The sequence below is a fragment of the Rhinatrema bivittatum genome, chromosome 8, assembly GCF_901001135.1.
Source record: "Rhinatrema bivittatum chromosome 8, aRhiBiv1.1, whole genome shotgun sequence".
Classification (NCBI taxonomy): domain Eukaryota; kingdom Metazoa; phylum Chordata; class Amphibia; order Gymnophiona; family Rhinatrematidae; genus Rhinatrema; species Rhinatrema bivittatum.
The window spans coordinates 92,025,473-92,040,755 of NC_042622.1; the positions used below are offsets into that span (position 1 = coordinate 92,025,473).

Here is a 15,283-nt window from a genome sequence, read left to right on the forward strand (position 1 = left end):
GGAAAGTTTGCCCTATCCTGGCTCCTCTAAAGGTCTTGTCCCGGGGGGTGAGGGGGTCGTTTGCCCATGAAACTTAGTCTCTCTGACCTGACTCTCCACACTAACGCAGGGGTAAGGGTAGGCGGTAAATTAGCAGGTTAAACACGCGGCAAAACTGCAGGTTAAAAAGGCGATAATCGAGGTGCACGTTACTGTATGGGAGGGAATAGCTAATCCAATCGTTTACATACCATATACATGCCGCGGGCGGAAAGGGTTACCCGTTGATTTAAAGAAGCAGTAAGGATAGGTTAAAAGGGATAGTGAATCGCGGGTTGGACTAACGCGGCCAAATTGTGAGTAGAAAGCGGGTTAGAAGCAGGGTAACCGTGGCCGCGCTTTACTGTATCGGCCTGTATGTGAGGACTTCAAACCTTGGCCTTGATTTAACAAGTTTCGTTAGTCTGCACATTTTTATATATGCAACTTTTGTGTGTGCAAAAGTTAGTGTACCTCCATGCAAATCCCATGTTAATGAAAGCAGCTATTACTCCCCAATACTGGTAAGTGCTTTAAAGTGCTGAAGCTCTAATGCAAGTGGTTTTTTTTTTTTAATGCTGAAAATTAAACTTCTGGGTCAGTGGTGGTGTAATGTTAACTCGCATTTCTGGGGCTAGTGTTAATCCGTGGCAGCAGTTCTCAATTGGTATGTTACCAAGTACAGGTAGGTCGGTTGCTATCCTCTACTGGCAGGATATTGTGCTTCCTGTCCTCCCTGTGTACCTCAACCAGCCGTGAAGAACTCTTCCTCCACCTGGGTTTGAAAATGTTGACAACCTATGCAAAACACGGCAGCAGAATTTAACGGAAACACTTGAAGCAGTGGCACTTGTGGCATGGCCTCTCCTCCCTGCCTCCATGGCCTGGCAGAGAAAGTGGTGTGCACAGGAAGAGGCCATGCTGTATTCAGAAGTACAAACATTATCAGCCCCAGACCCAACTAGCAGTAGGAGCAAATGTGAGCCTATCTCATAGTCATGGTGTTACAATTTTGCTGTTTTTGACTGTAATGTTCATGACGTTGTTGTTGTTAGCTGCCTCTGCTGCCTGCCTATCCGATATTAATAAAAAGTATTTTGAAAAAAAAAAAAACCCAAAAAACAGTTGTACAGGCAGTGACATTGCCATTACTGGATTACTGCAATTCATTCTAAGGGCATTGTAGATATTACTGAATGCTGCAGCTTGACTGATATCTGGAAGAGAAAGGTGGGATCACATTACTCCTGTACTGTATGATATGTATTGGTTACCACTACAGTGGCATGTGAAATTTAAGATACTGCTACTTGTATGCAAGTGCCGTGGGATTCATTCTCTCCCTTGGGCAAATTCCATGCTCCACCTTTACAACACAATATGCTTGTTGGAAGTCCCTTCAATACCGCAGGTATGGTTGGCAGATACCAGAGAAAAGGCCTCTGTGGCAGCCCCACTGTTCTGGAATTCATTGCCTGAAAGCCTGCATTTACTAACTTGTTCAAAGACTTTTAAAGCCATGATTAAGGCATTTTTATTTCAGCAGGCATTTCATTGATACAGTATGATGTGCTCTAACCTCAATTTTAGATGTTCTTGTTCTTAGGGTGAGTTTTTAATGTCTTGTTTTGTCCTGTCTAGGATTTTTTTTTATTTTTATTGCCTTTTATTTTGTAGAGTGCCTAGGGTGTTGGTGACTTGTAAATGCACAATAAGCCTAAAGATTCCTACACATACCCTACATACTAGCACAGTACTAGACCTTGATCACAGATCGACCCTCACCTAACACAGAATAAAGAGACCAGAACACATAAATCCAGAACAAGCCAGACTATATATAATGCAACAGAAAAACAAACATCACCAGCCTTATATAAAGGCAAGAAATATAAAAATCATAGTAAAACCATACTAAAAGAAAAATTTTTAAACAGCTGATGAATAGAAAATAATTAAAAACTCATATAAAAATTTTCCAGACACCAATAAAATATTTCAAAACAGCAGATAAAAAGACCCAATAATAAAAACTAATAAGGATTTTAAAAAATCCTCTGCTTGCCATATCTGGAAGCATTTGATCTCCAGCTGCTCTGAGCTTGTCATGAAGTAGTAGGAGGTGAGGAGAGAGGTTTTGCTTGCAAACTTTCTCCTCTCATACACATATGCTCACTCTCTCTCATTTCCTCTCCCCCCCCCCCCCCCTCCACCCTTGATGCATAAGTGCTAGCAGCAGCAGCCGCCTCCGCCACAGCCCCAAGAGAGAGTCCCATTGCCTTGGGGTTGAGATTGATCTTGCTCTGGGCCTGCACTGCTCCTCTTGCTGACTACTTTGGCCTGGGGCTGATGTTATTTGCACTTTCTGGTCATGCCATGGTCTCTCCTTCCTGCACGTGCACCAACCCACCACCCGCTACTTTCTCTTTTGGGCAGCAGATATGGGAAGGAGGAGAGGCCATGTACCTAGTGGTGCTGCTCTCAAGTGCTTTCACTAACCTCTGCTGCTGTGGAGGAGGATGAGGGAAGAGCAGCTGCGCCAGCGGGAGACCAGGAAGCACGGTATCTTGCCGGCAGAGGATGGCGACACACTGGTGGAGAACCGCTGATCTAATCAAAACATACAAACAAGAAAAATAAGAGGTTTCAAGTAACATAGTACTGAAAATGTTAGAATAAAAAAAAGGCCATGAACAGAGAGAGTCTGGGTTTAAGATTTAAATGCAGCCTCAAAGGGGTGGGTTTTTGGGTGCGATTTGAATAGGGTGAGAGAGAGAGAGAGCATGATATGCCAACTTAGGAATGCTATTCAAGGCATAGGGTGCAGCAAAGTGTAAAAGCTTGTAGACATTCAGCACCAGACCATAATCATAATTAACTTGCAATCACTAGTTAAATAAAACTAATTTAACACCAATTTGAAATTTGGTTTTGAAAAAGCATGTCATTAAAAACTAGTTTAAATTGGAGTGGTTGCTGCTCTTTCAACTTAAATTTGAAGAAACTTCTGTGCTAATTTTCTATAGTGTTTGTAACATGCATGCATTCCATCACTGCCTTAAACCCACCATCATGCCTCCATTTTTTTTCACCCTCTGCCAGCCCTTTATTGCATAATTTTGTTGTCTTTCCCACCGCAATTACTTAGCTGCTGCCTGAAAATTTGAGAACATTAGACAGGTGCAAGACAATTCCAAGACCACAGCGCTCTTCAGCTGAAGACACTGCATTATGACAAATCCTTAGCTGTTACCTCACTCTCTATTGCCTCGATCCAAATGGGGCTGATGCAAAAAACTGAGAATTAAAACTGTTTGCTGACATTCAGCATGCAGTTAATGCACAAGCTAATTCTTTTAAAACTCCAGCTGTAGCAAGCTAATAGTATGCTAATGCATCGGGAGTTTAGAAAAATGCACCCAAGACCGGAAAATGTGCAGAAAGAAAAGGCTTTGCACACAGCAAAATATGATTTGTATGTGTAACTCATATTTAATATACAGAAATCATGGTTTATGTGCATAAATTGTTTTCCATGTATAAAGTATAATTTATGTCCCCCAAAAATGCTTTCTATACCCTCATGTTTGGAAACATGCTTTGTGTACATAAACTATGGTTTCTGTGCATAAACCATGAATTATGTGTACAAAACAGTTTTTAGCGAAGGTCAACATTTCAAATCATTTCCAGTGTTGAGAGTAGGATTTCAGATAGCTGCAGTTATGCAGGCCTGTGCTTAAAAGTTGGGTGGGAGCAAATTGTGAAGATCTTGAAAGTCCAGAGGCACTGGTGAGTAGTTCAGATAAAATCAGACCTTTTGTGGCTCTCCTATATTCTTGTTTTTGAGATGATATTGTGAGGAAAGGCACATTACAGAAAATCATATGGAATTGGAATAGAGATAGACAAGGAAATCTAGGCGTGCAAGAATAGGAACTGATTTGGCGAAAACAGAATTTATCCATATGTTCTAAAAGGGATCTTTTATTTAGATTGTTGTACCGAACTTGTTGTATACCTCTTATGTTGCTAAATGTAGACAGGGGTGGTTTTATAATGAGGCAGGGTGAGGTGGCCGCTTCAGGCGGCAGAATTTTGAGCCTCTCAGGCAGCAGAATTTTGGCAAAAAAAGCCTCTCGTAGAACGCTGCTGTGGCGTCTGTCCCTATTGCAGTGGCTGAAGAGTGGAGGGACGCGGCTGCGCGGCGATCTGCGCTGGAGGCCAGATCGCGGATGCTGAAGAGAGGAGGGCCGCTGCTGCAGGCCAGGAAGAGGGGGAGGTGGTTCGAGGGGTGCCATTTCAGATCTCGCTCCAGGTGGCAGATTGCCTTGAGCCACTCCTGAATGTAGCAATATGAGTTCTTCTTGCTAGAAGATTTTAATTTTGTAAATTTAATTTAAATTTTGTAAACTGTTATGATGGCTTTACTGAATGACGGTATATAAAACTCAACAAATAAATAAATAGAAAGGCTGTGGACAATTAGGGAGCTATATACATATGCAGTGGGAATGCAGTGGGATTCATGACTTTTGGATACGGACTGCTGGGAAAAAAATCTGATATTTCTAACCAGATGTTTCAAATTAATCCCTACATCATCATTTTAGGGATATGGAGGGTAGTTCTGTAAATGGGGCTTTTTGCAAGTTAATTGACCAACTATAATGCATGCTGTATGTCTTACAATTGGCAAGACTGGAAAATCACTCCAAGAATGGACTTATCTGAGAGTAAAATTGCTGAAACTATTGTAAAGAATGACACATGCAAACAAAATATGAACACACATGACCATAAACTTTCAGGACAATATGGTATGTCAGCGGGAAACAACATAAACTGGCTGGGTCTTAGTAGACTTGTATTCCATACTTAAATTATGTCATTTGGATCGTTAATGTAAATTGTTGTGGCAAAGTTATAGATTTGTATTATTCAAATTTGCCATTAATGCTTGTCTTATGTCTTTAAATAAAAAGTGTATTAAAACATTTTCAGTGCAGAAAGCATTTTTTCAGTGCATACATATTTTATGTATGGAAAATATGCCTTTTGTGCAGAAAGCATGTTTTCTTTTCCTAAAAACCCAAGTACAGGTCCTGGCATCAGAATTCTAGCTTCTGGCTATAGACTACCCTTATTAGCCCTGGAAACTTTACTCCAACTCTGACTAGGACTTTAAGTTTACAGCACTAAGGAAGCACTAAAGTAAGCCAGCACACCTTTCTTCATTGGAAGGTAATAGCTATTGCCCTCCAAAGCATAGAATTTCCATGGGCAGGTGCTAACTTCAAACGCGCATTGTTGTATGCACATTTTTTGTGCGCAAAACTCCTTGCTGCATTGGCAGTAGAGTTTGCGCTCAAAAAATGTGTGCACAACTGAGAATTAATTGGTGCGCCCTGCCAAACACAGTAGGCCAGGGGTCTACCTACTGTACCTTCTACCAATGAAAAGGTGTGAGCTAAATAGACATATATGAACAATACTAAACAAGTCCTGGACCAGTTTTTCAGGGTATGGCTATGTGCAGGTTGAGCATAGGACTGGACAATGCAGAGAAAAGGGCAGAGCTGAGGATTACAGCCTGTGCCAACGTGAGCACATATGTGTGTGAGATCCTATGTCCTTGTGTGTGTGTGTGTTTGTAAATGTGTGTCTGTGAGAGCCTATGTGTTTCATATAGGCACTGACAGGCGTGCGCACACACACACACACGTATATACATAATGTATCTGTGAGGGAGAAGGAGCCTATGTAAGTGAGAGAATCAATGTGTTATTGTGCGTGTGTGTGAGAGGGAAGATAAAATGTGTTCAGTCCTACCTCCCTCAATCCATGAGCAGGGGTGGCTCAAGGCAATCTCCTGCCTGAAGCAAAGGATGAAATGGTGCCCCCCCCCCCATATGGCCTGGTGCAGGTGAAATCACCAAGGGCCAGGGTAGGGGGACGTGACTTACCCAAGGTCACAAGAAATGGCAATAGGATTTGAACCCTGACTTCCCTTGTTTGTAGCCCACTGCTCTAACCACTCAGCTTTTGGGCCTGTTATTTTTTTGGTTCTCAGTCTTTGGTGTCCACACGAGTGGGTGCCGGAGAAATGTTTAATGGGATGGGGCGGTCTTTGGCTGCCCACTACCTGGGTCTAGAAATAGGACTCCTCCATTCCCTATTGCCTACCTCCCACCCTTCTTCAGGATCTGCCCCCTGGGGGTATGTGAAAGTTTGATAAAATGGTGGGAGTCTGTGTGTGAAACACTCTCCCTTAGGGCTGATACAAGGGTATTAGATGCCCTAGACAAACCTTACAGCCTTTCATTCCCCCTTCCCTCCCCTCCCCACATAATTAAAACTTATGCATTCTTTTCCATTTTTTTTTATATGGTTTCTTTATTAACATTTTATATTATATTGTACAACACACGGAGAGGGCAAACAAAGTCAACAACAATAACTCACACCGTCCCATGCATCTCCCATTCCTTACCGTATGCTGATACATGGAACAATACAATCAGAAAAAACATATGGATACCCCCCCCCCCCCCCCCCTACACCCCAAATATCGTCTCATTTGATGGAGTCTCAAGCCGATGTTCAAGATGAAGAAGAAGAAGGTTGATACACCGTCTGGGCAAGTTGTGTAATAGAGTCCCTTGTGGAAAGTGGGAGTCAACACCAATATTCCCTCCAGATAGCCTCGCATGTGGCAAAGGCTTTCCACGACCTGGCTCCAGCAGTCATGTATTCAAATTGCATATGCTTGCTCACCTGATTTTTCCAGTGTGATACTTGCGGTCTGTCCTTGGAGATCCAATTTGCCATAATGGTTTGTATGCCAATTAACAGCACCTTGCCTAAAAACAAAGCTTGATAATCTGTAAGAGAAGTTGTAATATGTCTGAACAAGCGGAATAAGCATATTTTCGGATCTCGGGGTATATACTGCCTCAATATCTTGTTCACCTCTTGTAAGAGATCTGTCCAAAAACCGGCTATCACTACACAATCCCATTTACAGTGGAAAAAGGTTCCCTACATACATTGCAATACTTTATACCCCACTTCCCGCATAATTGAATTCTCAGAAAACACATTCCATCCTTTTATGATTTGCCGGATTTCCTCAATAGATAGGTCAATATTGGCCTGTCTAATCCATTTGCTTTGAATGTTAATCAAAATAGCATCATTAGGGATAGAATTTATAAGTTTCATGTATATAGCGCTAGAATTAATTTTTTTCCCCACTTGCAAGAAGAAATCCCTTAATATGGCTGGCTGATATGGGTCCGACCCTGTAGGGCATAACTGTTGAATGTAGTGACGCATTTGCATATACCCATAAAAGTCCCTGGAGTCTATATTAAAATGGTCCTGAAGATCTTGGAATGATTTGACCCTCAAAGTATGGGGATCTAAGAATTGATATAAATTAGTCAGTCCCCGTTCCGCTCATGAGCCAAACATTGACGAGGTCATTCCCCCCGGGAACTGGGGATTGCCTAGTAACGTTAAGCATGGGGTATATACATTTTTCATTCCCAGTTTGTTTACACATAAAAATCTCCATGCTGCCCTCCCTGACTCGAAGATCAGGCTATCTCTTATTGGCCCTGGCAAATCTGATCGCTTACTCTGAAGAATGTTCCCTGAACTGAGAGGAGAACACCACTCCGTAAGAAATGAGATAGGTATACATATACTAGTAGTATTCAGCCAATCGTATATATGGCGGAGGATTCATGCTAAATTGTAGTCTCTCCAATTGGGACAACTCATACCTCCCTGTTCTTTGGGCTTCATTATAGTGTGCAAAGGCAATTTCGCTTTATGGGAGCCCCATAAGTATGCCCGTATCATACGGTTAATATGAGCCAGATCAGATTTTGTTAGCCATAGGGGGAGTTGTTGCAAAACATACATCCATCTGGGCAATTCCACCATTTTCAATAAGCATATCTTTCCGGTCAGGGAAAGGGGCAAATTAGTCCACATACGAAGTGTCTGTTCCATCTTTTTTAGTAAAGGACCAATATTCGCAGCATAGAGATTAGACACCCCTTTAGGAAGTCTCACCCCTAGATATCTCATTTCAGAGCCCACCCACCTCAATGGGAATGGACCTTCCCATCCAGATTGTACCAAACCACCTAAAGCCATGGCTTCCGATTTGTCTGTGTTAATTTTCAGACCTGCAAAGGCTCCAAAGGCAACCTGATGTTGAAGCATGTGTGATAAGGATTTTTGAGGTTTAGTTAAGAACACCAACACGTCATCTGCAAATGCAGACATTGTAAAGACTTGGCGTCCCACCTGAAATCCTCGGGTCCGCTTCTATTTTTCTCAATAGTGGGTCTATGGATAACACATATAACAACGGGGATAGTGGACATCCCTGTCGTGTGCCCCGATATAGGCAAAAATCCTCAGATACCTGCCCATTGGCACATATTGCTGAGTATGGCCCAGTGTATAACATAGCAATGTTCTCTACAATTGCCCCCCTAAGACCATATCTAGCCAGGGCTGAGAACAGGTATGGCTAGGAGGCCCTGTCAAAGGCCTTTTCCGAATCAAAGCCCACCACAATGGCCTCCTGTCCTCGTCTTTGGCAAGATTCCATGGCAATAAGCAGCTTTGTCATATTTGCACTTACAGTCCTCCCCTTAACAAAACCGGCCTGTTGGGCTATGATAATATCTGGAAATACCATACTCAAGCGATCTGCCATAATCTTGGCAAATAACTTTGCTTCAAAATTTAGCAACGATATTGGCCTATAAGAGGCGGGGGAAGAGAGATCCTTGCCAGGTTTTTCCAGGACAGTAATATAAGCTTTTGTAACCCCTACAGGAAAACGACGCTTGTGCTGTGCGTCCTTCTTTTCCATGTTTTAATTTATTAACTTCCCCAACCTTGAATGGCAGATTGAATGTCTATTTTCCAAATGCAAAATACAATCTTCTGAAGTAAAAATATCACTTACAACATATATTATATAGGCATAAACTGCAAAAAAAACCCCACACTTTTGATGATAATAATAGTTTAATAGACTTAATAAACTTTCTTATAGTAATCAAGGTGGTTTACTGGATCCCATATGGTATTAGGCCAATGGTAAAGGGCACTGGGTGTGGACTTGGCCCACAGAAAGTCAGGAATAAACTGAACTACAATTCCAATATAGTAAGCCTTCCATATCATAACTGCCAGCACTCAACCTATGAAAAAGCCATACTGCAAATATTACATCAGGCCCTAAACACCAATACACCACCTATTGGGAAAACAGATTAAAGCCAGGTTGTTTTAAATCCCTACACAGAAACTACATGCTAGCAGAATACCTAAAGCCTCAGTCACACAAACAGAACACAGATAAACCTTCATCAAATACAGAATAAAGAGATCATGAACTATAAATTGAAGGGTGCAGACAAAAACTGAACTGGAAATCACAAGAAGCCAAACTCTGTAAGCAATGCAAACACAATCAAGAAATATAAAACATTAAACATACCAATAAAAAGAATGTGAAATCTGCTGATAAATTCAGCCAATTAAAATCACATATAAAAATGTTTAAAATATTACCAAACACTAATAAAATATTTCAAAACAGCAGATATATCACATCCAATAATTAAAACTAACAAGGATAAAAAAAACAACTCTCTCACTCTCCATACCTGGGAACTTTAGATTTCCAGTCCTCTTGAGATTGTCATAGATTGGAGGAGGGTGCACAAACTTTAATCTCTCTCACACATATATACAGATACCCACACACACACACACACACACACACACGTGCGCAGGCACTCTCCCTTATAGACACACCCATACACATATACACATACAAAAACCCTCTCATATATACACGTACCCACCCTCTCATACACACACACACACACACACATACACTCACAAACACCTTTCATATATATATATATATATATATATACACACACACACACACACACACACACTCCCGCCACCTTCTCATATATACACACACACACACTCCACCACCCTCTCATACACACACATATACTGGCTCCCTCTCTCTCAAGCAACAGCTTCTTCTCTCTCAGCACACGTGCTTACACACACACACACACACACACACACAGTCTCTCTAGCAGGTATGCAGGACTGATCCCCTGCCAACACAGGGCCTCCTTTAATTGGGCTGCTGGGCAAGACGCGATCCCCCGGCAGCTGTGGTGCCTTCTCTATTGGCCTCTGGGCGGGATGCAATCCCCCAGCTGCCAAGGGGCCTCCTCCATTTCAGCCGCCAGGTGGGATGGGATGCCCCGGCAGCCAGGGCCTCTTTCATTTGGGTTGCTGAGTGGGATGCGATCTCCCAGCGGCCGGGGCCCCTTTCATTTGGGTTGCTGGGTGGGATGGGATCTCCCGGCTGCCATGAGCCTCTTCTCCCCGTCCACAATCCTGCTGGTCTTATTGCGCCCGGGGGCATGGGGAGGGGGACAAGCTGTTCACGGCAGCACACGAGCACAGATTAGGGAACATTGCCAGTGGCTATGTGCTTTCTTCAGTTCAGTCGCTGGGCGGGATGGGAAAATAAAGCCCCCCCCCCAGTACACCACTGCCCAGAATTTTCTGCTGCTGGCCCAAAGATCCGGCAATTACTTTAAAATTCCGGAGTCTCCTGGCCAAATCCGGAGATTTTCCAGGTATGAGGGTGAGACGGTTGTGGCAGGAAGGTTTGAGGGGCGATTTTGCCGCCTGAAGCAGCCACCTCACCCTACCTCATTATAGAACCGCCCCTAACCACGATGGTCTCAGGGTGACTGGAAATCAAAAGATCCCAGGTATGGAGAGCAGGAGATTTTTAAATCCTTATTAGTTTTAATTATTGGGTGTAATTTGATGTTTCTGCTCTTTTGAAATATTTAATTTTTGGGGGAGAAATAATACATTTTTTAATTATTGAATTTTTTATTCATCAGATGTTTTGAAATATTTTATTGGTGTTTTGGAAAGTTTGGATATTCCTATTCATTAACTGGTTTGAAATATTTATTCTTTTTATGACTATGATTTTACTATTATGATTGATGTTTTATATTTCTAGGTTTTATTTAATGTTTTATGAAGAGAATGATAATATTCCTGTTTTTCATTGTTGCTCTGCATGTAAAGGCTGGCTTTTTTTTCTTCTCAGCACGTTTCTGTTTATACTTTCTAATCGCTTCATTCTGTATTTGGTGAGGTTCTGTCTGTGTTCATATGTAAGGGAGATGAGAGGGTGTTTTTAAAAATATAGCTTGCATGGAGCTGGGCTTTATTTGATGGTCCTGGACAGAGCCTGAGTGAATGGGGAGGGCAGCACTGTTATTGTTTGCACAGGGCAGCAAACAACCTAGCACGGGCCCTGAGAAACAGGCCGATACAGTAAAGTTCACAGGAGAGCGGGCAAGCGCATAGACCAGTGTCCTATGTGCGCGATACAGAAAAACAAAATATTTAAAATTAGGGTCCACGGTAAAAAGAGGTGCTACGAACACTAGCGCGTCCCTAGCACCTCTTTTTGGACAGGAGCGGCGGCTGTCAGCGGGTTTGACAGCCGACACTCAATTTTGCCGGCATTGGTTCTCAAACCCACAGACAGCCACAGGTTCAGAAACCAGACACCAGCAAAATTGAGCATCCAGTTTTCAACCTGCTAGCTGATTTAAAATTTATTTTTTTTTACATTTTTAACTTTTGGGACTTCTGACTTAATATCTCCATGATATTAAGTCAGAGAATACACAGAAAAGCACATTTTACTCACTGTATCACACAGAAATGACCAATAGGGCCATCAACATGCATTTGCATGTTGCGGGCGCTAGTCTCGGGGGGGGTTGGACGCGCGTTTTCGACGCGCTATTACCCCTTACTGAATAAGGGGTAAAGCTAGCGCGTCAAAAACGCGCATCCAAATGCAGGTTAACAGTGCGCTCTTTCAGGCCTGAAAGAGAGGAGCAGAGCTGCAGAGGACAGGGAGGAAGGAGCGGGGCAAAGCTTAATTTGCATACTCACCATGCAGGTTTGGCAACTTTTCTCTTGTATGGGGGGTGGGAAGTGTTTGTGCTGAAAGAAGTCCCAGATTGTTTATTTTTTGCCTTACTCTTGCATAGTAAGAGGCATTTGCCCCATCACACAGGTTGATACTACAAAGGTAGGCGTTAATTTCTCTCGCCACGGGGAAAGTGCACAGAAAAGCAGTAAAAGCTTTTCTGTACACCCTCTGACTTAATATCATGGCGATATTAAGTCAGAGATCCCAAAAGTAAAAAATAATTTAAAAAAAAGAAAAAAATTTAAAATCGGCCCTCGACTCGTGGGTTGAAAATCGGACACTCAATTTTGCCGGCGTCCGGTTTCCGAACCCGTGGCTGTCAGCAGGTTTGAGAACCGATGCCGGCAAAATTGAGGGTCGGCTGTCAAACTCGCTGACAGCTGCCGCCTCTTTTTACCGCGGGCCCTAATTTGAATATTTTTTTTTACTGAATCGCGCGCACAGGAGAGTGGCCTGTGCACGCCTTACCCCAGTCTACCTCCCACAAATTTTACTGTATCGGCCTGACACATTGGCCTGACACATCGGCGTTCATTTCGGCCGGCACCGAGGAAGTGTACAGAAAAGCAGAAAAAACTGCTTTTCTGTACATCCTCCGACTTAATATCATAGCGATATTAAGTCGGAGGCCCCAAAAATTTAAAAAAAAAAAGTTAAAATCTGCCCGCGGCCTGCGGGTTGGAAGACGGGCGCTCAATTATGCCGTGGCTGTCAGCGGGTTCGAGAATCGACGCGGGTAAAATTGAGCGTTGGCTGTCAAACATGCTGACAGCTGCCGCTTCTGTCAAAAAGGAGGCGCTAGGGATGTGCTAGTGTCCCTAGCACCTCCTTTTACCGCGGGCCCTCATTTACATAAATGTATTTACTGGATTACGCGCCCAGGAGAGCGCTTGCCCGCTCTTCCGCGAAGTTTTCTGTATCGGCCGGAGTGTAATTTACTCTAAAGCACGTACTGGTTTGTAGTTTGTTTTTAATTAATGGGGGTGGGGAAACATTTTTAGTTCTAATTTTTAATAACCTCCTGTGCCCCTGGGGAGGAAAAAGATTAGCCAGCAAAATCCTGTAAAGTTGAGAGAGACTGAAAATTTCCATAGGGCTTTATAGTGGTAATCACAAATTGCAAACCGAGAATGAAAGGAATTTAAACAAAAAAAACTTGGTTAGATGCCACGAAGTAAGTGGCAATGCCTTAACCATATGCGTGTTGTAAAGGCCACGAGGACCTCTTCCATCCTTATCAAGGGGAGTGCTAACCTTCTCTCCTTTCATACAACACGATTTATAAACCTACTTCACTGCTTTTTAAAGCACCAATAATTTAGCATCTTTAAAGTCAGGGTGAGTTGGATTATATTTCTCTTTTCAGTAAATATTCAATATAATACATACTGTATACAATAAGTTATGATATATTGTGTTTTCAATTCACAATTACTTTATATAATGCGGTTACAACGAACAAAATGATAGCAATCAGTAACGTTGGAAGACTTTTAATATATGTATAATCTGTCAGCCAATCACGGATAAGGGCTGATACCGCGAATGGGCGATGCTCTCTGACGCTGCCGAAGACGAGATGTGTTAGAGCTTTTCCCAGCTGGTAGGGCGTGCTGGATGTGGCCAGGGTGGGGTTGCCTTTTAATCTTTATAGTTATGCACTGCCTGGGGTGATCAACTGTTTGGTTTTTAAGCTAATTGTACAGTGTCCGGTTGCAGAGGTAACTGTCAGGACAAAACTGCATGCATGCAGCGTCAGAGCTGTACCGGCTGCACTGCACATTATCCAATCAGACAACGGCATGCATGATTCTGGTATCTGCCCTCCCTCCAATCAGATGCCGGGTCTTTGTATCAGGAAGCTGACTCAGCCACAGGAGGGGAAGCAAGAGCGAGTTATATTTTGAAACTGTGCCTGCACATCGGTGTTTAAGTCGCAGCTAACTTCCACTGCTTCTACTCCCTACTACTTGTTCAAGTGGTCGTGCTGTTCCACCATTGCTGCTGCCTTTTCCTGCCCGGGACTTGCGTCACTCGCTACCACAGCTGCCTCTTCTACATCCATAGCTTACATCATGGCCCATCAATACTGCAGCCTTTCCTTCCCACGTCACTGTTGTCTAAAAATTTCCTCTGCTGGTAGCTGCCTGCCTGCCACTCACTGCAGGATATACCTTCCTCAGGTCTCACGCTGCTCAGCTGCTTGTTTAGCTTCTGGCTGCTCCTGGTTGGCATCCCTTTACTCCCCTCTCTGATCGCCTATTTTCCTGCATTCTTGTTTTCTGTTCTACTTTTTTTTTTTTTTTTTTGCTGATGCCCCTCCCAACTGACTGCCTCGCATTTTCTACTGGCTGCTGTTGCTGCAGCCAAAGCCAAGGCAATTCAGCCAGGTAAACAGGAACGGTTTATAGAAAAAAAACAAAACCCCACCAAAAAAACATAGAAACCATCTTACCCTTATTACATTAGAATTACCTGGTATGAACAAAAACTGAAGCCTTGTCTGTACTCAGCATCCCCTTTCCTTACCCCAGTCTACCTCCTTCCTGTCTATTATCCTGCTCCCCTCAGGCCTGTTGCTGGGCTGCCCATTGCCCTGGGAAAATAAATAATAATAAAAAACAAGCGCCAGCAATCAGGTGCAGGAAACGGACACTCAGTTGACCAGCGTCTGTTTCCTGAACCCCTGGCTGTGAGTGGTGGGGGGCGCATTAGGAAAGCAGGCGCTAAGTGTTCAGCTCCCACTTTCAGCGCACAAATATTACATTGGCCCCATAGGGTGTTAGACCTGGGGGGGGGGGAGGCACTGATGCACCTCACCAGGGGTTGGGTGCCAGCCTGCATTCCACCAGTATAGTGGAATAAGTGCCACTTAGCCTGTATGCAGCTGGTGCCTTAACTAGCTGGTTATCTCATCCAAGGATGAATCCCTCCCCATCCATCTTTAAAGGACCACACACCTCCTTACAAACTAATGTTCCTGTGAAGCAGATTCCACTGTTTAGCTGGAGTTGGACCTGTTCCCTAGGATAATGGAGCCCTCCTGGAGTCAAATCAGTCTGGCAGTACCTGAATGTAATCCACTTTGAAGTGCTGAAAAAAAGTGCGAAAAGCGGAATATAAATCTAAAATAAATAAAAAATAAATGATTGGGAGAAAAGC

At 43.2% G+C, this 15,283-nt stretch overlaps 1 non-coding gene across 1 annotated transcript; it reads right to left on the reverse strand.

The window, feature by feature from the left end:
• Positions 1-13,269: 13,269 nt before the first annotated feature.
• On the reverse strand, positions 13,270-13,397 carry LOC115098390. The gene has a single exon (XR_003858488.1). It is a non-coding gene; the product is annotated as a U6atac minor spliceosomal RNA (small nuclear RNA).
• Positions 13,398-15,283: the final 1,886 nt, after the last annotated feature.